This window comes from Manis javanica, chromosome 11, assembly GCF_040802235.1.
Source record: "Manis javanica isolate MJ-LG chromosome 11, MJ_LKY, whole genome shotgun sequence".
Lineage (NCBI taxonomy): Eukaryota > Metazoa > Chordata > Mammalia > Pholidota > Manidae > Manis > Manis javanica.
Genome location: NC_133166.1, coordinates 45240148 through 45261798, shown reverse-complemented (window position 1 = coordinate 45261798; position 21651 = coordinate 45240148). Strand labels below are relative to the sequence as shown.

Sequence of the window (21651 nt, the reverse complement as noted above, 5' to 3'; positions counted from 1 at the left end):
AAAAAATGGTGGAGCAAGGACAGTCCCCACCCCAAATCTCTTTCACAAAACAATGAGAAAACTCCATTATCAGAATAAAGCTCCATTATTACCAATGAGAAAACAACTATTATCGGAATTAATTTTTCTCAGATCTTTGGAATCAACCAAAGATTTACAGCAACCCAAGAAGGTTTTTTTTTTTTAATGGCTGAATCTCATTAAGAACAGCAAGCTTTGGGGTGTTTTGACTTACTCTATTCCCATCCCATTCTCTAGCTCCATGGTAACCTACTACAACAGCCCATAGTCACAGCCTGGCAGCCACATGAAGGAGACAGAATGGGCCTGGAGTCCTTCAAAGAATCATTTCCAGATAACTGTCATTTGACCCTTATCATGGTTCCCTGAAGACCCTATTTGCAAGGCTGTCTTCATTTGACTCAATTTAGAGTTCACATATTGCAAAAAGACAAATGATATTGAGTGCCTTTCCATGTGCTTATTGGACATTTATATGCCTTCTCTGAAGAAATCTCTATTCAAGTTTTGATTGGGTTGTTTGCCCTTTTTTTTTGTCACACTGCAAGAGTGTTCTTCATATATTCTGGATATGAAATATTTTTTTAGGTGTATGATTTGCACAGTTGTGTATCCACAGGATATCTTTTCCTTCAAGGACTTAGATTTAAAAAGATAACAATTCTGAGAGGCAGCAGTCTGGCAAAATAACTATTTGTATGTATTATTTGTTTCACAATGTTATTTTCAATGTTATAACATAATAAATATGACCTAGGCAAAATTTTGAAGAATCTTTAACTTCTCCATTTCTGGACCTGATATCCCTCACCACCTGAAAGGGACCTAGCTGAGACAGGACTCATAAGAAAAACCTTAGAAACTCAAGAAATAAAGCATATAACTTTTTCTTTCCTGGATTATTACAGTGATCACCAAACATTCCTTCTTGCCTCCAATTTCTTCCACCTTCAGTCCATCCTATACACAAAGTTGCCCCTTTCTAGGACAATGGAATTTCCCTAAACTAGCTTTTGGAAGCGATGTGATGATCTCTAAGAGCTAGAGCATAAAGGTAGGAAAGTGAGATGTCTACATAGAGTCCTAGTGTTACAAAAGAGTCCTAGTATACAAGTCCCAGGATACAGTACACATATCTCACACTCACACACCCACACCCACACACCCAGAGTCTTAGACTTAGATTGGGTTCCCCTAGAAGATGAGTCTGAGACAAAATTTCAGGTGCAAGTAGTTTGCTTGGAAGGTGCAGGGACCACTAACAGAGAAGTGTGGAAGTGATACAGGGAAGACAGATAACAAAGGGTGTACTAACTGCAAAGTTACCACTGTGGGTCACTGAAGTGTAAAGCATGGGGGAACTCTGAGACACAGGTGCAAAATTCAGTATCTTGGAATTAGTAAAATTGAGGGCCAAACCAGTCATAGCGTTTTTATGCCAACCATTGAGAATTGTCAATGGATGGCTGCTTGCTCTCTTGCTGCTTGAGCCCAGCTCAGTAAGGATAAACACTAAGGACTAGGTGAGGGTAAGTACTAAAATATACATAACCGATATGACCCTCTGGACTCCACAAATAGAGAAAAACCGATTTTAATTTTGTCATATTCCAAAATATGCTTTATTGAGGCATGACTTAATTTATATTCTCAACAACATCAATTGACATTCTGCCTCTCTACTCTGTCATTGAATTGTTCGCTTAGTGTGGTAGCAAGATAGTGGTAGGAGCTCCATTCCTCACATCTTTCAAGATTCATAGTTAGCAGAAAAGTACAAATCTCTTTTCCAGAATTAGTAAAGATCTCAATGTTGTCCATCCTTGAGTCAGTCACCAAGGCCAGAAAAATATGATGCTCTCATCAGTCAGACTGAAATCACACGATCGTTAACTGAAGCAGAATTGGATGGAGTCAACATCACTGGATGCACGTGAGAATCCAGGGAAGCATAGGAAGACAATCCGGGAACTGCTACTACATGATGGCCCTGTGAGTCCTTAGTGAAACGCTGGGAGAGGGACACCGGCCTGCAAAAATGACAGATACCACCACGGATATTTTAGAAGGAAAGTTGTAAGTAGAAGTTCGGAGTAGGTACACCAGTTTATACTTGGAAATACAATGCAGCTTATTTACATATTAAATCAATTTTTTATTCATAAGCGTGTTTTACTTGAGTATGCTTTAGATCACAGGCACATTGCCAGTCTTTAAGACCTCAAAAATTCAGGCTAGTGTATTAAGTTCTGATGTAGTAGAATGTTCAAGGCACAACTGGGAAAAGGAAAAATCAGGAAAGTGCTACAGAGAGTAAGTTAAGAAGGAATTCTGTGTTTGGACAAGTCTCTAAAGGAGGGAAAGAAGGAAGAAGGGAAGAAAGACATTTAAAGTAAAAGGAACAGCATGTGGAAAAGCACAGAAGTATGAATGGATATAACTTGACTAGATAACATATGATTTGGCTAGAATCTCAGAATTCAAAGTGAAGGAGTAGTAAAAGATTTAACATATTGTTGCTATCCAAATTGGGAGTCTCATTCATGTTTTTCAAGGAGTTTATATTTTAACTTGTTGGCAATAAGAACCCAATGAAAGGTTTTTAACAGAGTGGAGAGATGATGAGATGAAAATTCAGACATCCTGGGAATCAAAATGAATTCTTTAATATCACCCATAATGAAGTGTTTTATAATAGAATCTGTCGGTACTAAAGTCTAGATAGAGCATGAGAAATTCTATCTGCTCCTTGCAAGTTGCTTCCTCCTGCCTTTATACGATAAGAATATCCTTTAAACTCTTAAAGAATTCCTTAATAAGTTTACTTTTATTGAAGTGTCACATGTGCCAGTTCATCCAAAGTAATACTACGAGGAAAACCCTCACAGTAATTACAATATTATTTGGTGGAACTGAGATACATATATATTTTTTGTGTGGATGAATTTATTTCTGACTTAAATTGACCCCGTTCCCAGCAGTGAAGGCAGAAAAAAACCCGTCATGCAATTTGGACGGAAACCACTAGAGGGCAAGCTTACTTCGCGCTGTGACCACCTAGCAAACTGCTGCTTTAATTCAGGGCATGATTGAGCAACAAAGGTGACCTAAGCGTAGGTTAGAAACCCAAACCCATTCCTGTAAAGGGAGAGATCAGTCTATCAAGTGACAAGAGGTGAAATATCATTTGAGTCACTTTCAAGACAAGGTGACCGATTATACCCATCAAATCCCAAAGGCAATGAAAACCAGAGAGGCAAAAAGTGTCGTTTTGATGGAGTGGTCTCTAGAAGGAAGAAGGGGGCGGCGAGTCAGAGTAACCAATTTTCTCTCTATAGGAGAGAGGTGGCAGCATTTTTCAGACACATTAAATTGGCTACTGAAAACATGTTCTAACCTGGTGCTATCCTAACAAACAGAACAGAATGGGAAGTGCTGCTGTAATTGAACATAATGGCTAATTTGGTACTAAAATATGACCCCTGAGGGCATATCGACTTTATGGGAACTTACTCATTGGGAACCTGATCCCTATATGAATATAAGCATGAGCATATTAAGATAGTATCATTTCAGATAAAACCTTGGATTATTTTTGGAGAGAGCTAAAAGTTATACAAATACCAACTTTGCCTGCAAAAATGAAGCAAGAGCTTCTCAAAGGGGAGCAGATAGGCTACCTGCTCAGACTCCACTGGAGAAAATTGCTAAAATTTTAATTCCTAGGTTCCATCCCAGGTCTTCCTAATCAGAATTTCTGAGGTGAGGTCTGGGCATCTGCATGATTGACAAGATTCTTAGTCAAATCTCTTCATGTGTCATGGTATTTGAGGAAACCAAAGCACAGCATCATCTGGGATACCTGCATGATACCTGTGTGATGTACTTCCGCAGGGTGATTCCTAAGCGCAGTTGAGTAAGTCATCGGTTTGCTCACCTACAAATACATACTTTCATAAACCAGGCAGTCTCCCTTGTGTGGATGCCTGTATTTGGTCATAAACTGTGCCAAGTATTGTGTGTATCTTACTGTATTTTAATCTCCCCTAAGCCAGTGAAGAATATATTGTTATTCTTTTTACAAATCAGAACAGTTTCAGAGAAGTTAGTACACTCATCCAAGGTCACAGGCTTGGGAAGCAACCAAGACAGAATTAAAAGCAAGATCTATTTAAGTTCTTTAACTAAGAAGGAGGGGAAGTGGTAAGTATTTAAAAGTTTACTAGGATCCGTGTATTAATTTCCTTATTATTTCTTAACCTGCAATTATTGGATTAGATGTCAGAAAGCACCCCCCTCCAACCAAGACTGAATTAAAATCTGCCATTCTAGAACATTCACCCAATATCCTGAGACCTGCCCTCCATAGTTACATGGGGTAAAAGCTACTTTCTGACCTACAAAAAGATTTTAAAGAAAACCTTAAGTCTTGCCTCTGTTCTGAAAGAGGGGGAAAAGAACTCCTGGTGGTTTCCCCTTGTAAGAAATCCATTTCAAATAAATTTTATATGCATTTATTTTGTTTACAGATGTGTTTGTAGGATATTTAAAACTACTATGAGCTTCAGCACTTGAAGTCAAAAGAAGGTCAGGCATTTCACCTCTACCAAAAATAAACTGAACAAAAATCCTGAAAAAAATATTGTGTATTTTTTTAGGTTTCTCTAAAGAATCATATTTCACTCTAGTCATATTGTACTCATGAAATTTTATAGCATAAAAATGAATTATGGCTAATTTTCTCTTAAGTATATTTGGCCATTTCCATTAAATAAACATTTTTTGATAAACTGTATTTCACTTCAGTAGCATGCATTTAAATATGTCAGCTTAGAAATCAAATCCAGATTTCCATTTTATATACATATAATATTGGTCTCACTAAAATATGAACAAAACACACAAATGCCTAAAAAATTAATCCTTCAAAATCAAATGACTTACAAAAATACCTCCAAAATCCTTGATGATGTTCACAGGGGTAAAGTGAAATAACAGCATTTTAATGTAGTCTTTTAAAAACATTTTTTAATTATTGTTTTTAAATGATAGATGCCATATATACATAGATATACATATATGTACATATATATGTTTATGAACATTTATTTATATATGTATACATATGTATATATATATTCCTCTGCCATTCAGTTTTATGTATTTTTTTGGACATATAAAAAACTATACATAATATATGCAACCTGATGAGTGTGGAGACAAGTATAGATTTGTGAAACTATTACCAAAAGCTAAACCACTATTTTTATAAATAATAATATGTATCTATATGAGGTAAAAAATTATGTCTCCTCATTCCTCCGCTCTCACATCACTTCCTAACCATGGTTCACAGTTTATTGTGTATTCTTTTATATATATATATATATATATATATATGTATATATATGTAGGTAAATCCACAGTTGAAGAAGGTAGAATGAGGAGGAAGGTAGTCTTTTAAAAAATTAAAAATTGTATACCAGTGAAGTGTCTTTGTGTACTTTATTTGAATTTATACCTTTTCAAAAAGCAAATTGATGCCCTGACCTAAAGTAAAAGTGAATACAATAGTCACCAGCAGATGGCATCATATATCATTTTAATATAGCTACTTCAGTTTTATGAAGTGTTCATGTTCAGAGTTTGGGAATGTAGAACGTTCATATTAACCACATCAGCACTATGGAGTTACTCTCTTAGTGTCACCTCCAAGTTATGCTGTGGTAAGAACAAATGACTCTATAACACCAGTGGCTTCCAACAACAAAGGTTTGTTCATAGTTACACTACTGCAGCCAATAGGCTGAAGAAGGGGGTGGTGAGTCAAGAGTAACCAATTTTCTCTCTATAGGAGAAAGGTGGCGGCATTTTTCAGACACATTAAATTGGCTACTGAAAACATGTTCTAACCTGGTGCTATCCTAACAAACAGAACAGAATGGGAAGTGCTGCTGTAATTGAACATAACGGCTAATCTAGTACTAAAATATGACCCCTGAGGGTATGTCTATCTTACGGGAGCTTATTCATTGGGAAACTGATCCCTATATGATTCTGTGATGGATTCTGTGAATCCATCAATTCTACACTATCACTACAAACTTATGCAACAGACACTATCCAGAACATTGCATGTATCATAGCAGAGGGAAGGAAAAAACATGGAGAACAACTTTTTTGTTGGAAAGTGGCAGGCATCTCTTCTGCTCACATGTCCAGAATAATGCTGGACAGAACATACATCAAAAGAAATCCTCATGCACACATTTCTTTTGGACTAGGTTTAATAAATACACATTATATAGAATATTTTTAGACATGAAAACCACAGAATTATCTTTATATACTTGCATTTTCCTCACAATTTTAACAAACAACACAAATCATTCTTGTTTGTTAAATAGCCTTTCTTTTCACCAAAATGCTGAAAAAAGTTGATTTAAAATATTACTGTGATAGCAAGCTAGAAGTTGATGTCCTTTTAATTTTTGATCATTTATGAAAAAAAAGAAGAAAGAGAGTTTGGGAAGGATGATCTATTCTCTGACAATATTTAAACATACTTTTCTTCCCCCTCACCTTGCAGACTCATGTTACATAAGGAATTCAGTCTTTTTAAGCTTTTCAGCACTTTTGGATATCATCAGCTGAATTTGGGTCAACTCAGGTATATATTCTATTTCTTCATGTCCATGCCAGTCCTGGTGTTTAGCTATTTGAAATAAATGATATCATTATTTTCCCATTTCACTTAACAAATAGAATCAAGCGGTTGCATTTTAAGGGTAAAGAAAAATTATAAGTGGGCAAAAAAAACACACAAGTAGATAGATAGAGAATGATACTTACAAACTTTGAAAATAAACTGACCTTAGGTTTTTTGCAAGAATATGAATTTAGAAGCAAGTATACAGAAATTTTATAACTAAAATTTTTATAACCAGATAGTATGTCATCAAAAGATGACATAAGAGACAAACATTATCAAGACACGTAATTTCTGAAAGTATATTATGGGGAGAAGCCTGACAATGATGGTTCTCTAGGATGGTGTCAGTTTCATTTTAGGTATATATATATTTGTAATGAACTAGCCATTTATTCATTGTTTATTGTCAAAGTATCACCTCTACTCTTTTTTTTTTTTGAGAGGGTATCTCTCATATTTATGGATCAAATGGTTGTTAACAGTTAACAAGAATAAAATTCTGTACAGGGGACGCAATGCACAATCATTAATCCACGCCCAGCCTAATTCTCATCAGTCTCCGACCTTCTGAAGCATAACAAACAAGTTCTTACATGGTGAACAAATTCTTACATAGTGAGTAAGTTCTTACATGGTGAACAGTACAAGGACAGTCATCACAGAAACTTTCAGTTTTGATCATGCATTATGAACTATAAACAGGTCAAATATGAATATTCGTTTGATTTTTATACTTGATTTATATGTGGATCCCACATTTCTCCCTTTATTATTATTATTATTATTTTAAATAAAATGCTGAAGTGGTAGGTAGATGCAAGATAAAGGTAGAAAACATAGTTTAGTGTTGTACGAGAGCAAATGTAGATGATCAGGTGTGTGTCTGTATTAATCCAAGCTAGACAAGGGCAATAAAACATCCACGGATGCAGAAGATTTCTCTCAAAACGGGGGGGGTTGAGGTTCTAAGCCTCACCTCTGTTGTTTCCCAATTTCTCACCTGATGGCCCCCCTGCGACTGTGCCTGTCTTAGGTTGTTCCTCCCTTGAGGAATCTTACCGGTCTCTGGCTAACCAGTCATCTTCCGGGGCATTTTAGGTATATATTTTGAGAACATTTTCTTATCAAATATGAATTCTTTGTGCAGGACAGATCTTTACTTAATAATTCATGTGACTACTTTCACATATGCTGCTCTGTGGAGCCCACGATAAAGCCTTATATAACATGGATTTTCTATTTTAGAATTTATTCAGAAAAATTATAGCATGACCAGAATAATTACTTAAAGCTTTTATTGATAGAATGTAAATCATAAATTCTCTGTTAAAATTTAAGATGAGATACGTTTTGAAATATTGTGACTGGAAAAGCATGGAGATTTGGACAAAGAAGAGTGTTTGATATTGTATCAACTGTACTTGATTCTCAACAATATTAACTAGTTGTTAGTTACCTAGGTTTACTAATTAACTACTTATATCTCTGTTTTGCTATTTTTAACATGGGGAATCTTAAAATAACATTATCACTGGTTATTTATAAAATCCATCATCATGCAATAGGAGATCCTATATAGTATATGTCTTTTCTTCCTTTGGTGAATTCCTCTAACCCCTTATGGATTTAGTTCATTTCAGCACCAACTCAAAAAACAAAAATAAAAGCAGAACAAAACAAAAAGACAAAGTAAAATATATGAAACCAATTGCATTTAATTAAATCCAAGCAAAGAAATCTATCAGTTTCACAAACATGTTATTTCATTAAAACTGGGGAAAGTCTTTATGATTTTAGATAGCACTCAGGTGTAAGGTAGTCCATGATAAAGTTTATCATCCTAAGCCCCTCATGCCATCATTTTTTAATTAGCCATAGTTTAGTTGAAAACATGCCATCTGTCAATAGAAATGCATGAGGCAACACTGAAGTTTTGTAAAATAGAATTACAAAGTGAAGGTCAATTACTTAATATCTCTTAATGGTCACTTATTTCATTCATAAAATTCCAGCTAATAATCCCTGCTTTTCCGGGTTTTAGGAGATGTAAATGAGATAAAGTTCTAAATACACAGAGCAGCAAATATGCTCAGTACTCAATATTGCTATTTGTTCTTTCTTATTTATTCAGAATTCAGATTTATGTGAAATTATGTTCACATCTAAGTATTGCCCAGAAATTGTCAAGTATATTAATTACTGTCTAGGGTGAAAGAATATTTACCTTAAATGATTTTAGAAGGAAAATAACATGTACAGCAAAGTCTCAAAATGACATTTAAAAGTAAACTTCTAAGTGTAACACACTTATAAAGATCCACTAAATTTCTTTCTTCAAGCGATGATATTATACCTGTAAATTATTAATTATACAAGAAATCAAAGAAAGGATGACCAGACAATGATGAGTGATTTTAAAAAATTACAGAAAGAGCCTGGAGGGAAAAAGGGAAGAGAATAATAAAGCACTGCATTTATTTGTTGTCCTGGGAAAAAGTCACCAAATCATATGTTCTCTTGTGTAACAGAAATCCTTGAATCTTTATGAATGTCATTTTTATTGTGATTTTCCTCTACTAGAGTATTTTTAAACATAAAAATTAATAATATGCCCTATATCAAGACCTCTGTATCTAACTATGAGCCATTTGCAAGCAGGTGGAGATAGACTGACCATAGTATGTTTCGGCCTCGGATGACCAAAGTAGGAAAAAAGGTCACAAGTTGGCCTCAGGCTGGCTTATGGTGAATTCTATTTATCAAACACATCTTTATCATGTCTGAGGTTTTCTCCTTCTCATTTCTCCTCCCCACCTCCTACTGTTTTCTTTTTTATACACTTCAGTTCTGTTTAATTACTAGGACATCCCTGAATATCGCCCTTTTCTGGAAACTTTTATTTCCTGGCTTATGTTTCTACATTTTTCATGATTCAGCTCAAATATTCTCTCTTCCTAAAAGTCATCTTTGCCCTTCTTTCATATGTATATGTTCCTCTCTGTGTACAAAGCAACCTTTTCATATATCAACCAGGATATTTAGCAGCATGTAATATAGTTGCCTCCCCCTCTAGATTATAAATCCTTGGAGAAAAAGTCATATTTTTCCCATTGCCTATATCCAAATCTAGCTCAGTTCTTAGTAGAGAATTCTCAGTAATTGTTTGATGAATAAATAAGTTTGTGATATATCTCTAAATAATTTAATTTCCTAACACTTCCTTGAAATAGGCAGGAGTAAGAAAATGCTTCTTCAACTTAAGCACAAAAGAATGAGGAGGGTTGAGAATAGAAAAAGAGGGAGAAGATATCAAGCACAAAACAAAAGTATGTGCAAAGGCAAAAATGCTAAAATATCATAGGTTCTGGAGAAGACAGTGCATGATTGTAATTGAAGTAAATGTGAGTTGGCTAGTAGAAAACACAGTTGGAAAAATAAGATGGCACCATTTTAGCAGATTGTTTTTAGACCCAGATCAAGATGTTTAAATATGTCCTTGGGACATCTAGGAGTTGTTAAATCATTTAGCATAGATGAGTGATATGATTAAATAGTAATCTTCCAGTATATGCACAACATTAAGTGAGAACTTCTAGAACAAGAAAGCTAATCAGGAGAGAGCTGAAGGTGATACATTTCAAAGCCTAAAACAAAAGCTACTATTTCTTGGATATTTATAAGACTCTTTATTTGATTGCCTTTTTTTTTAATGGTGGTGCTGTAACTCAATTATTTTTTTTATTTCCAATATATATAAGAGAAAAACATGAGCAAGGAAAAGTAACACAATCACTGTTTTATTAGTTTCCTAGACCTGCTATAACAAAGCACCACAGGTGCATGCTTTAAAATGTGAGAAATTTATTTCCTCACAGTTCTGGAGGCTACAAGTTCAAGATCATATGTCCATACAGTGGGTTCCTTCTGAGGCCTGTTTCCTTGGCTTGTAGATGGCCATCTTCTCCCTGTGTCTTCACATGATCTTCTGTGTCTGTCATCTTCTTATAAGGACAACTGTCACATTGGATTTGGGCCCAATCCAATGGACTTATTTTTAGTATCTCTTCAAAAACATTCAAGTATAATCACATTCTGAAGTACTCGGGGTTATGCAATATCCTTTGTCTCTTGTGACTTTCTTTGTTTCGAAGTCTATTTTGTCTGATACAAGTACTGCGACTCTTGCTTTTTTCTCTCTATTAGTTGCATGAAATATCTTTTTCCATCCTTTCACTTTTAGTCTGCATATGTTTTTGGGTTTAAAGTGAGTCTCTTGAAGGCATTATATAGATGGATCTTGTTTTTTTATCTGTGGCTTATTTTCTTAGTTAACTAGTCCAACCCAGAAGTTCAGCTCTCTGAAGCTCATTTCCAGCTCCTGACAGTCATTTTACAGTTTCATACTGCATGGAAGCATGAGGTGTGGTGGTCCAGAACAGTCACAGACCTGGAGTCTGAATTCAAATTCATGTTCTGCCACCTTTCCATGTTTCGTGGTTATGGGTCGAATTGGATCCCCCCCGCCACCACCAATTCATATGTTGAAATCCTATCCCCGAGTACAACCAGAAGATATAACCATTGTAAATATCTATGTGCCAACACAGGAGCACATACATATATGAAACTAATACTAACTGAATTAAAAGGAGAAATAGAATGCAATGCATTCATTCTAGGAGACTTCAACACTACATTCACCCTGAAGGAGAGATCAACCAGACAGAAAATAAGTAATGACACAGAGGCACTGAAAAACACATTAGAACAGATGGACCTAACAGACATCTACAGAACTCTACACCCAAAAGCAGCAGAATACACATTCTTCTCAAGTGCACAAGGAACATTTTCAAGAATAGATCATATAGAAGGTCACAAAAAGAGCCTTAGGAAATTCAAGAAGATTGAAATTGTACCAACCAGTTTCTCAGACCACAAAGGTATGAAACTAGAAATAAGGTATGCAAAGAAATTGAAAAATCCAACAGACACATGGAAGCTTCACAACATGCTCCTAAATAACGAGTGGATCAATGACCAAATAAAAACAGAGATCAAGCAATATGTGGAGACAAATGACAACAATAATTCAACACCACAAAATCTGTGGGACGTAGCAAAGACCGTGCTAAGAGGAAAGTATATTGCAATTCAGGCCTACCTCAAGAAAGAAGAACAATCCCATCTAAGCAGTCTAAACTTACAATTAATGAAACTAGAAAAATTAACAACAAATGAGGCCCAAAGTCAGTAGAAGGAGGGACATAATAAAGATTAGAGTAGAAATAAATAAAATTGAGAAGAATAAAATAATAGAAAGAATAAAGGAAAGCAAGAACTGGTTCTTTGAGAAAATAAACAAAATAGATAAACCCCTAGCCAGACTTATGAATAAAAAAAAAGAGAATCTACACTCATAAACAGAATCAAAAATGAGAAAGGAAAAATCACTATGGACACTACAGAAATACAAAGAATTATTAGAGAATACTATGAAAAATTATATGGTAACAAACTGGATAACCTAGAAGAAATGGAAAACTTTCTAGAAAAATACAACCTTCCAAGACTGACCAAGGAAGAAACAGAAAATCTGAACAGACCAATTACCAGCTATGAAATTGAACTGATAATCAAAAACCTACCTAAGAACAAAACCCCTGTACCAGATGGCTTGACCGCTCAATTTTATCAAACATTTCTTAAAGACCTAACACCCATCCTCCTAAAAGTTTTCCAAAGAGTTGAAGTAGAGGGAATACGTCCAAACTCATTCTATGAGGCCAGCATCACTCTAATACCAAAACCAGGCAAAGACAGCACAAAAAAAGAAAATTCCCCCAATATCTCTGATGAACATAGATACAAAAAATACTCAACAAAATATTAGCAAACCAAATTAAAAAATACATGAAAAGATCATATATCATAATCGAGTAGGATTTATTCCAGGGATGCAAGGATGGTACAACATTCCAAAATCTATCAACAACATCCACCACATAAACAAAAAGGACAAAAACCACAGGATCATCTCCATAGCTGCTGAAAAAGCATTTGCCAAAATTCAACATCCATTCATGATAAAACTCTCAACAAAATGGATATAGAGGGCAAGTACCTCAACATAATAAAGGCCATATATGACAAACCCACAGTCAACATTATACTTAACAGCGAGAAACTGAAAGCTTTTCCTTTAACATGGGGAACAAGACAAAGATGTCCACTCTCCCCACTTCTATGCAACATAGTACTAGAGGACCTAGCCATGGCAATCAGACAACACAAAGAAATAAAAGGCATCCAGATTGGCAAGGAAGAAGTTAAACTGTTCCTCTTTGCAGATGACATGATATTGTGCATGTACCTCAACATAATAAAGGCCATATATGACAAACCCACAGTCAACATTATACTTAACAGCAAGAAACTGAAAGCTTTTCCTTTAACATGGGGAACAAGACAAAGATGTCCACTCTCCCCACTTCTATGCAACATAGTACTAGAGGACCTAGCCATGGCAATCAGACAACACAAAGAAATAAAAGGCATCCAGATTGGCAAGGAAGAAGTTAAACTGTTCCTCTTTGCAGATGACATGATACTGTGCATAAAAAACCCTAAAGACTCCACTCCAAAACTACTAGATTTAATACCTGAATTCAGCAAAGTTGTAGAATACAAAATTAATACACAGAAATCTATGGCATTACTATACACTAACAATGAACTAGCAGAGAGAGAAATCAGGAAAACAATTACATTTACAGTTGCATCAAAAAGAATAAAATACCTAGGAATAAACATAACCAAGGAAGTGAAAGACCTGTACTCTGAAAACTACAAGACACTCATAAGAGAAATTAAAGAATATACCAATAAATGGAAACACATCCCATGCTCATGGATAGGAAGAATTAATGTCAAAATGGCCATCCTGCCTAAAGTAATCTACAGATTTAATGCAATCCCTATCAAAATACCAACAGCATTATTCAACGAACTAGATCAAACAGTTCTAAAATTCATATGAAACCACATAAGTCTCCAAATAGCCAAAGCAATCCTGAGAAGGAAAAATAAAGCAGTAAGGATTATGTTCACTGACTTCAAGCTCTACTACAAAGCCACAGTAATCAAGACAATTTGGTACTGGCACAAGAACAGACTCATAGACCAATGGAACAGGCTAGAGAGGCCTGATAAAAACCCAACCATATATGCTCAACTATTATATGATAAAGGAGCCATGGACATACAATGGGGAAATGACAGCTTCTTCAACAGCTGGTGTTGGCAAAACTAGACAGATACATGCAAGAGAATGAAACTGGATTATTGTTTAACTCCATACACAAAAGTAAACTTGAAATGGATCAAAGACCTGAATGTAAGTCATGAAACCACAAAACTCTTAGTAGACAACATAGGCAAAAATCTCCTAAACATAAGCATGAGCAACTTCTTTGTGAGCACATCTCCTCAAGCAAGGGAAACAAAAGCAAAAATGAACTCATAGGACTACATCAAACTAAAATGTTTCTGTACAGCAAAGGACACCATCAACAGAACAAAAAGGCATCCTACAGTATGGGAGAATATATTTGTAAATGAGATACCCAAAAAGGGATTAACATCCAAAATATATAAAGAACTTACATGCTTCAAAACCCAAAAATCAAATAACCCAATTAACAAATGGCAGAGGATATGAAGAGACAGTTTTCGAATGAAGAATTTCAGATGGTCAACAGACACATGAAAAGGTGCTCCACATCACTAATCATCAGGGAAATACAAATTAAAACCACAATGAGATATCACCTCACACCAGTAAGGATGGCCAGCATCGGAAAGACTAAGAACAACAAATGCTGGCAAGAATGCAGAGAAAGCGGAACCCTCCTACACTACTGGTGGAAATGTAAGATAGTTCAACCACTCTGGAAAGCAATATGGAAGTTCCTCAAAAAAATAACAATAGAAATACTATTTGACCTGGGAATCCCACTCCTTGGAATTTACTCAAAGAATACAACTTCTCAGATTCAAAAAGACATATGCACCCCTATGTTTGTCGCAGCACTTTTTACAATAGCCAAGATATGGAAGCAACCTAAGTGTCCATCTGTAGATGAATGGATAAAGAAAATGTGGTGCATATATACAAAGGAATATTATTCAGCCATAAGAAAGAAACAAATCCTACCATTTGCAACAACATGGAGGGATGTGGAGGACATTATGCTCAGTGAAATAAGTCAGGCAGAGAAAGACAAATGCCAAATGATTTCCCTCATTTGTGGAGTATGACAATGAAGCAAAACTGAAGGAACAAAATAGCAGCAGAGGCGGGAGCCAAGATGGCGGCGTGAGTAGAGCAGTGGAAATCTCCTCCCAAAAACACATAGAGCTATGAAAATATAACAAAGAAAAATCTTCCTAAAATAGAGACCACAGGACACAGGACAACATCCAGACCACATCCACACCTGCAAGAACCCAGCGCCTTGTGAAGGGGGTAAGATACAAGCCCCAGCCCGGCGGGACCCGAGCGCCCCTCCCCCCGGCTCCCGGCGGGTGGAGAGAAACAGGAGCGGTTTTTTTTTTTTTTTTTTTTTTTTGGGCGAGCGCTTTTTGGAAGCCTTAGAGGGACGGGCCCCCGTTGCTGGGGAGGCAGGGTGACGGGACCGGTGAGGAGGTGCCTGGGAACAGCGCCGGAGGACAAAGAATATCCCGCGTTTCTCCCTGCGAGACCTGGGGGCGGGTGCCTGAGACCGGTGCCTGAGGACGGAGGAGGTCGCGCGTTTTTCCCCTTTTTTTTTTTTTCTCTTTTTGGCAAGCGCTTTTTGGAAGCCTTGAAGGGACGGGGACCCCAGTGCTAGGGAGGCACGGTGGCGGGACTGGTGAGCGGGTGGCTGGGACCGGCGCCTGAGGACAAAGAATATCCCCCGTTTTTCCCTGCGGGACCGGTGGGCGGGTGCCTGAGACCGGCACTTGAGGACACAGGAAATCGCGCATTTTTCCCCTTTTTTTTTTCTCTTTTCTGCGAGTGCTTTTTGGAAGCCTAAAAGGGACAGGGACCCCGGTGCTAGGGAGGCAGGGCGGCGGGACTGGTGAGCGGGTGCCTGGGACCGGCACCTGAGGACAAAGAATATCCCGCATTTTTCCCTGTGGGACCGGTGGGTGGGTGCCTGAGACCAGCACCTGAGGACGGAAGAAATCGCGCGTTTTTCCCCTTTTTTTTCTCTCTTTTTGCCAAGTGCTTTTTGGAAGCCTTGAAGGGACAGGGACCCCGGTGCTAGGGAGGCAGGGCGGCAGGACTGGTGAGCGGGTGCGTGGGACCAGTGCCTGAGGACAAAGAATATTGAGCGTTCCTTCCCTGCGGGACCGGTGGGTGGGTGCTTTTTGGAAGCCTTGAAAGGACAGGGACCCTGGTGCTAGGGAGACAGGGCAGCAGGACCAGTGCGCGGGTGCCTGGGACCGGCACCTGAGGAAAAAAAAAAAAATCGCGTGTTTTTTCTTTTTTTTTTCCTTTCTGTTCCCTCTCTCATTGTTGCTGTTGTTGTTTTGGTTTGGAGAGTGCTTTTTGGAAATCTTAAAGGGGCAGGACAGGTCACTTAGACCAGAAGCAGGGAATCTGGGGATCTCTGGGCACTCTAACCCCCTGGGCAGCAGGGAGCACAGAGGCCCCTTACGGAGATAAATAGTCTCCTGGCTGCTCCCCCTCTAGCGGGGCTCCACCATTTTGGAGGAACAGCCCCAGCCAGGCCAAGCCCACAGCAACAGTGGAGATAAACCCCAAAGCAACTGGGCAGGAAGCAGAAGCCCTGTCTGCGCACAGCTGCCCAGCACAAGCCACTAGAGGTCGCTATTCTCCCAGGAAAAGGCTACAAACCAACAAGAAGGGAAGCTCTTCCAGCGGTCACTTGTACCAGCTCTGCAGACTATCTCTATCACCATGAAAAGGCAAAACTACAGGCAGACAAAGATCACAGAGACAACACCTGAGAAGGAGACAGACCTAACTAGTCCTCCTGAAAAAGAATTCAAAATAAAAATCATGAACATGCTGACAGAGATGCAGAAAAAAATGCAAGAGCAATGGGATGAGATGCAGAGAAAAATGCAAGAGCAGTGGGATGAGATGCAGAGAAAAATGCAAGAGCAGTGGGATGAAGTCCGGAAGGAGATCACAGATGTCAGGAAAGAGATCACAGAAGTGAAACAATCCCTGGAAGGATTTATAAGCAGAATGGATAAGATGCAAGAGGCCATTGAAGGAATAGAAGCCAGAGAACAGGAACGTATAGAAGCTGACATAGAGAGAGATAAAAGGATCTCCAGGAATGAAACAACACTAAGAGAAATATGTGACCAATACAAAAGGAAAAACATTCGTATTATAGGGATACCAGAAGAGGAAGAAAGAGGAAAAGGGATAGAAAGTGTCTTTGAAGAAATAATTGCTGAAAACTTCCCCAAACTGGGGGAGGAAATAATCGAACAGACCATGGAATTATACAGAACCCCCAACAGAAAGGATCCAAGGAGGACAACACCAAGACACATAATAATTAAAATGGCAAGGATCAAGGACAAGGAAAGAGTTTTAAAGGCAGCTAGAGAGAAAAAGGTCACCTATAAAGGAAAACCAATCAGGCTAACATCAGACTTCTCAACAGAAACCCTACAGGCCAGAAGAGAATGGCATGATATACTTAATGCAATGAAACAGAAGGGCCTTGAACCAAGGATACTGTATCCAGCACGACTATCATTTAAATATGATGGTGGGATCAAACAATTCCCAGACAAGCAAAAGCTGAGGGAATTTGCTTCCCACAAACCACCTCTACAGGGCATCCTACAGGGACTGCTCTAGATGGGAGCACCCCTAAAAAGAGCACAGAACAAAACACACAACATATGAAGAAGGGAGGAGGAGGAATAAGAAGGGAGAGAAGAAAAGACTCTCCAGACAGTGTATATAACAGCTCAATAAGCGAGCTAAGTTAGGCAGTAAGATACTAAAGAAGCTAACCTTGAACCTTTGGTAACCACGAATCTAAAGCCTGCAATGGCAATAAGTACATATCTTTCAATAGTCACCCTAAATGTAAATGGACTTAATGCACCAATCAAAAGACATAGAGTAATAGAATGGATAAAAAAGCAAGACCCATCTATATGCTGCTTACAAGAAACTCACCTTAAACCCAAAGATAAGCATAGACTAAAAGTCAAGGGATGGAAAAACATATTTCAGGCAAACAACAGTGAGAAGAAAGCAGGGGTTGCAGTACTAATATCAGACAAAATAGACTTCAAAACAAAGAAAGTAACAAGAGATAAAGAAGGCCACTACATAATGATAAAGGGCTTAGTCCAACAAGAGGATATAACCATTCTAAATATATATGCACCCAATACAGGAGCACCAGCATATGTGAAGCAAATACTAACAGAACTAAAGAGGGAAATAGACTGCAATGCATTCATTGTAGGAGACTTCAACACACCACTCACCCCAAAGGATAGATCCACCGGGCAGAAAATAAGTAAAGACACACAGGCACTGAACAACACACTAGAACAGATGGACCTAATAGACATCTATAGAACTTTACATCCAAAAGCAACAGGATATACATTCTTCTCAAGTGCACATGGAACATTCTCTAGAATAGACCACATACTAGCTCACAAAAAGAGCCTCAGTAAATTCCACAATATTGAAATTCTACCAACCAATTTTTCAGACCACAAAGGTATGAAAGTAGAAATAAATTCTACAAAGAAAACAAAAAGGCTCACAAACACATGGAGGCTTAACAACATGCTACTAAATAATCAATGGATCAATGAACAAATCAAAATAGAGATCAAGGAATATATAGAAACAAATGACAACAACAACACTAAGCCCCAACTTCTGTGGGATGCAGCGAAAGCAGTCTTAAGAGGAAAGTATATAGCAATCCAGGCACACTTGAAGAAGGAAGAACAATCCCAAATGAATAGTCTAACATCACAATTATTAAAACTGGAAAAAGAAGAACAAATGAGGCCTAAAGTCAGCAGAAGGAGGGACATAATAAAGATCAGAGAAGAAATAAACAAAATTGAGAAGAATAAAACAATAGCAAAAATCAACGAAACCAAGAGCTGGTTCTTTGAGAAAATAAACAAAATAGATAAGCCTCTAGCCCAACTTATTAAGAGAAAAAGAGAGTCAACACAAATCAACATAATCAGAAATGAGAATGGAAAAATCACGACAGACTCCACAGAAATACAAAGAATTATTAAAGACTACTATGAAAACCTATATGCCAACAAGCTGGAAAACCTAGAAGAAATGGACAACTTCCTAGAAAAATACAACCTCCCAAGACTGACCAAGGAAGAAACACAAAAGTTAAACAAACCAATTACAAGCAAAGAAATTGAAACAGTAATCAAAAAACTACCCAAGAACAAAACCCCGGGGCCGGACGGATTTACCTCGGAATTTTATCAGACACACAGAGAAGACATAATACCCATTCTCCTTAAAGTGTTCCACAAAATAGAAGAAGAGGGAATACTCCCAAACTCATTCTATGAAGCCAACATCACCCTAATACCAAAACCAGGGAAAGACCCCACCAAAAAAGAAAATTACAGACCAATATCCCTGATGAACGTAGATGCAAAAATACTCAATAAAATATTAGCAAACAGAATTCAACAGTATATCAAAAGGATCATACACCATGACCAAGTGGGGTTCATCCCAGGGATGCAAGGATGGTACAACATTCGAAAATCCATCAACATCATCCACCACATCAACAAAAAGAAAGACAAAAACCACATGATCATCTCCATAGATGCTGAAAAAGCATTTGACAAAATTCAACATCCATTCATGATAAAAACTCTCAGCAAAATGGGAATAGAGGGCAAGTACCTCAACATAATAAAGGCCATATATGATAAACCCACAGCCAGCATTATACTGAACAGCGAGAAGCTGAAAGCATTTCCACTGAGATCGGGAACCAGACAGGGATGCCCACTCTCCCCACTGTTATTTAACATAGTACTAGAGGTCCTAGCCACGGCAATCAGACAAAACAAAGAAATACAAGGAATCCAGATTGGTAAAGAAGAAGTTAAACTGTCACTATTTGCAGATGATATGATACTGTACATAAAAAACCCTAAAGACTCCACTCCAAAACTACTAGAACTGATATCGGAATACAGCAAAGTTGCAGGATACAAAATCAACACACAGAAATCTGTAGCTTTCCTATACACTAACAACGAATCAATAGAAAGAGAAATCAGGAAAACAATTCCATTCACCATTGCATCAAAAAGAATAAAATACCTAGGAATAAACCTAACCAAGGAAGTGAAAGACTTATACTCTGAAAACTACAAGTCACTCTTAAGAGAAATTAAAGGGGACACTAATAAATGGAAACTCATCCCATGCTCATGGCTAGGAAGAATTAATATCGTCAAAATGGCCATCCTGCCGAAAGCAATATACAAATTTGATGCAATCCCTCTCAAATTACCAGCAACATTCTTCAATGAATTGGAACAAATAATTCAAAAATTCATATGGAAACACCAAAGACCCCGAATAGCCAAAGCAATCCTGAAAAAGAAGAATAAAGTAGGGGGGATCTCACTCCCCAACTTCAAGCTCTACTACAAAGCCATAGTAATCAAGACAATTTGGTACTGGCACAAGAACAGAGCCACAGACCAGTGGAACAGATTAGAGACCCCAGAAATTAACCCAAACATATATGGTCAATTAATATTTGATAAAGGAGCCATGGACATACAATGGCAAAATGACAGTCTCTTCAACAGATGGTGCTGGCAAAACTGGACAGCTACATGTAGGAGAATGAAACTGGACCATTGTCTAACCCCATATACAAAGGTAAACTCAAAATGGATCAAAGACCTGAATGTAAGTCACGAAACCATTAAACTCTTGGAAAAAAACATAGGCAAAAACCTCTTAGACATAAACATGAGTGATCTCTTCTTGAACATATCTCCCCGGGCAAGGAAAACAACAGCAAAAATGAGCAAGTGGGACTACATTAAGCTGAAAAGCTTCTGTACAGCGAAAGACACCATCAATAGAACAAAAAGGAACCCTACAGTATGGGAGAATATATTTGAAAATGACAGATCTGATAAAGGCTTGACGTCCAGAATATATAAAGAGCTCACACGCCTCAACAAACAAAAAACAAATAACCCAATTAAAAAATGGGCAGAGGAACTGAACAGACAGTTCTCCAAAAAAGAAATACAGATGGCCAAGAGACACATGAAAAGATGCTCCACATCGCTAATTATCAGAGAAATGCAAATTAAAACTACAATGAGGTATCACCTCACACCAGTAAGGATAGCTGCCATCCAAAAGACAAACAACAACAAATGTTGGCGAGGCTGTGGAGAAAGGGGAACCCTCCTACACTGCTGGTGGGAATGTAAATTAGTTCAACCATTGTGGAAAGCAGTATGGAGGTGCATCAAAATGCTCAAAACAGACCTACCATTTGACCCAGGAATTCCACTCCTAGGAATTTACCCTAAGAACGCAGCAATCAAGTTTGAGAAAGACAGATGCACTCCTATGTTTATCGCAGCACTATTTACAATAGCCAAGAATTGGAAGCAACCTAAATGTCCATCTGTAGATGAATGGATAAAGAAGATGTGGTACATATACACAATGGAATACTACTCAGCCATAAGAAGTGGAAAAATCCAACCATTTGCAGCAACATGGATGGAGCTGGAGAGTATTATGCTCAGTGAAATAAGCCAAGCGGAGAAAGAGAAATACCAAATGATTTCACTCATCTGAGGAGTATAGGAACAAA

At 37.6% G+C, this 21651-nt stretch overlaps 1 long non-coding RNA gene across 2 annotated transcripts in view; it reads right to left on the bottom strand.

Moving 5' to 3' along the window:
- The window catches only part of LOC140844259 (uncharacterized), an 82123-nt gene that overhangs the window by 37170 nt on the left and 23302 nt on the right, over positions 1–21651 (bottom strand). The window contains exon 3 of one of the 2 annotated variants that reach the window (XR_012122409.1): positions 1657–2051. The exons of the other annotated variant lie outside the window; for it this stretch is intronic. This is a non-coding gene — a long non-coding RNA (uncharacterized lncRNA). Of the gene's footprint in view, positions 1–1656; positions 2052–21651 lie in introns of those variants that run through there. 2 annotated transcript variants of the gene reach the window in all.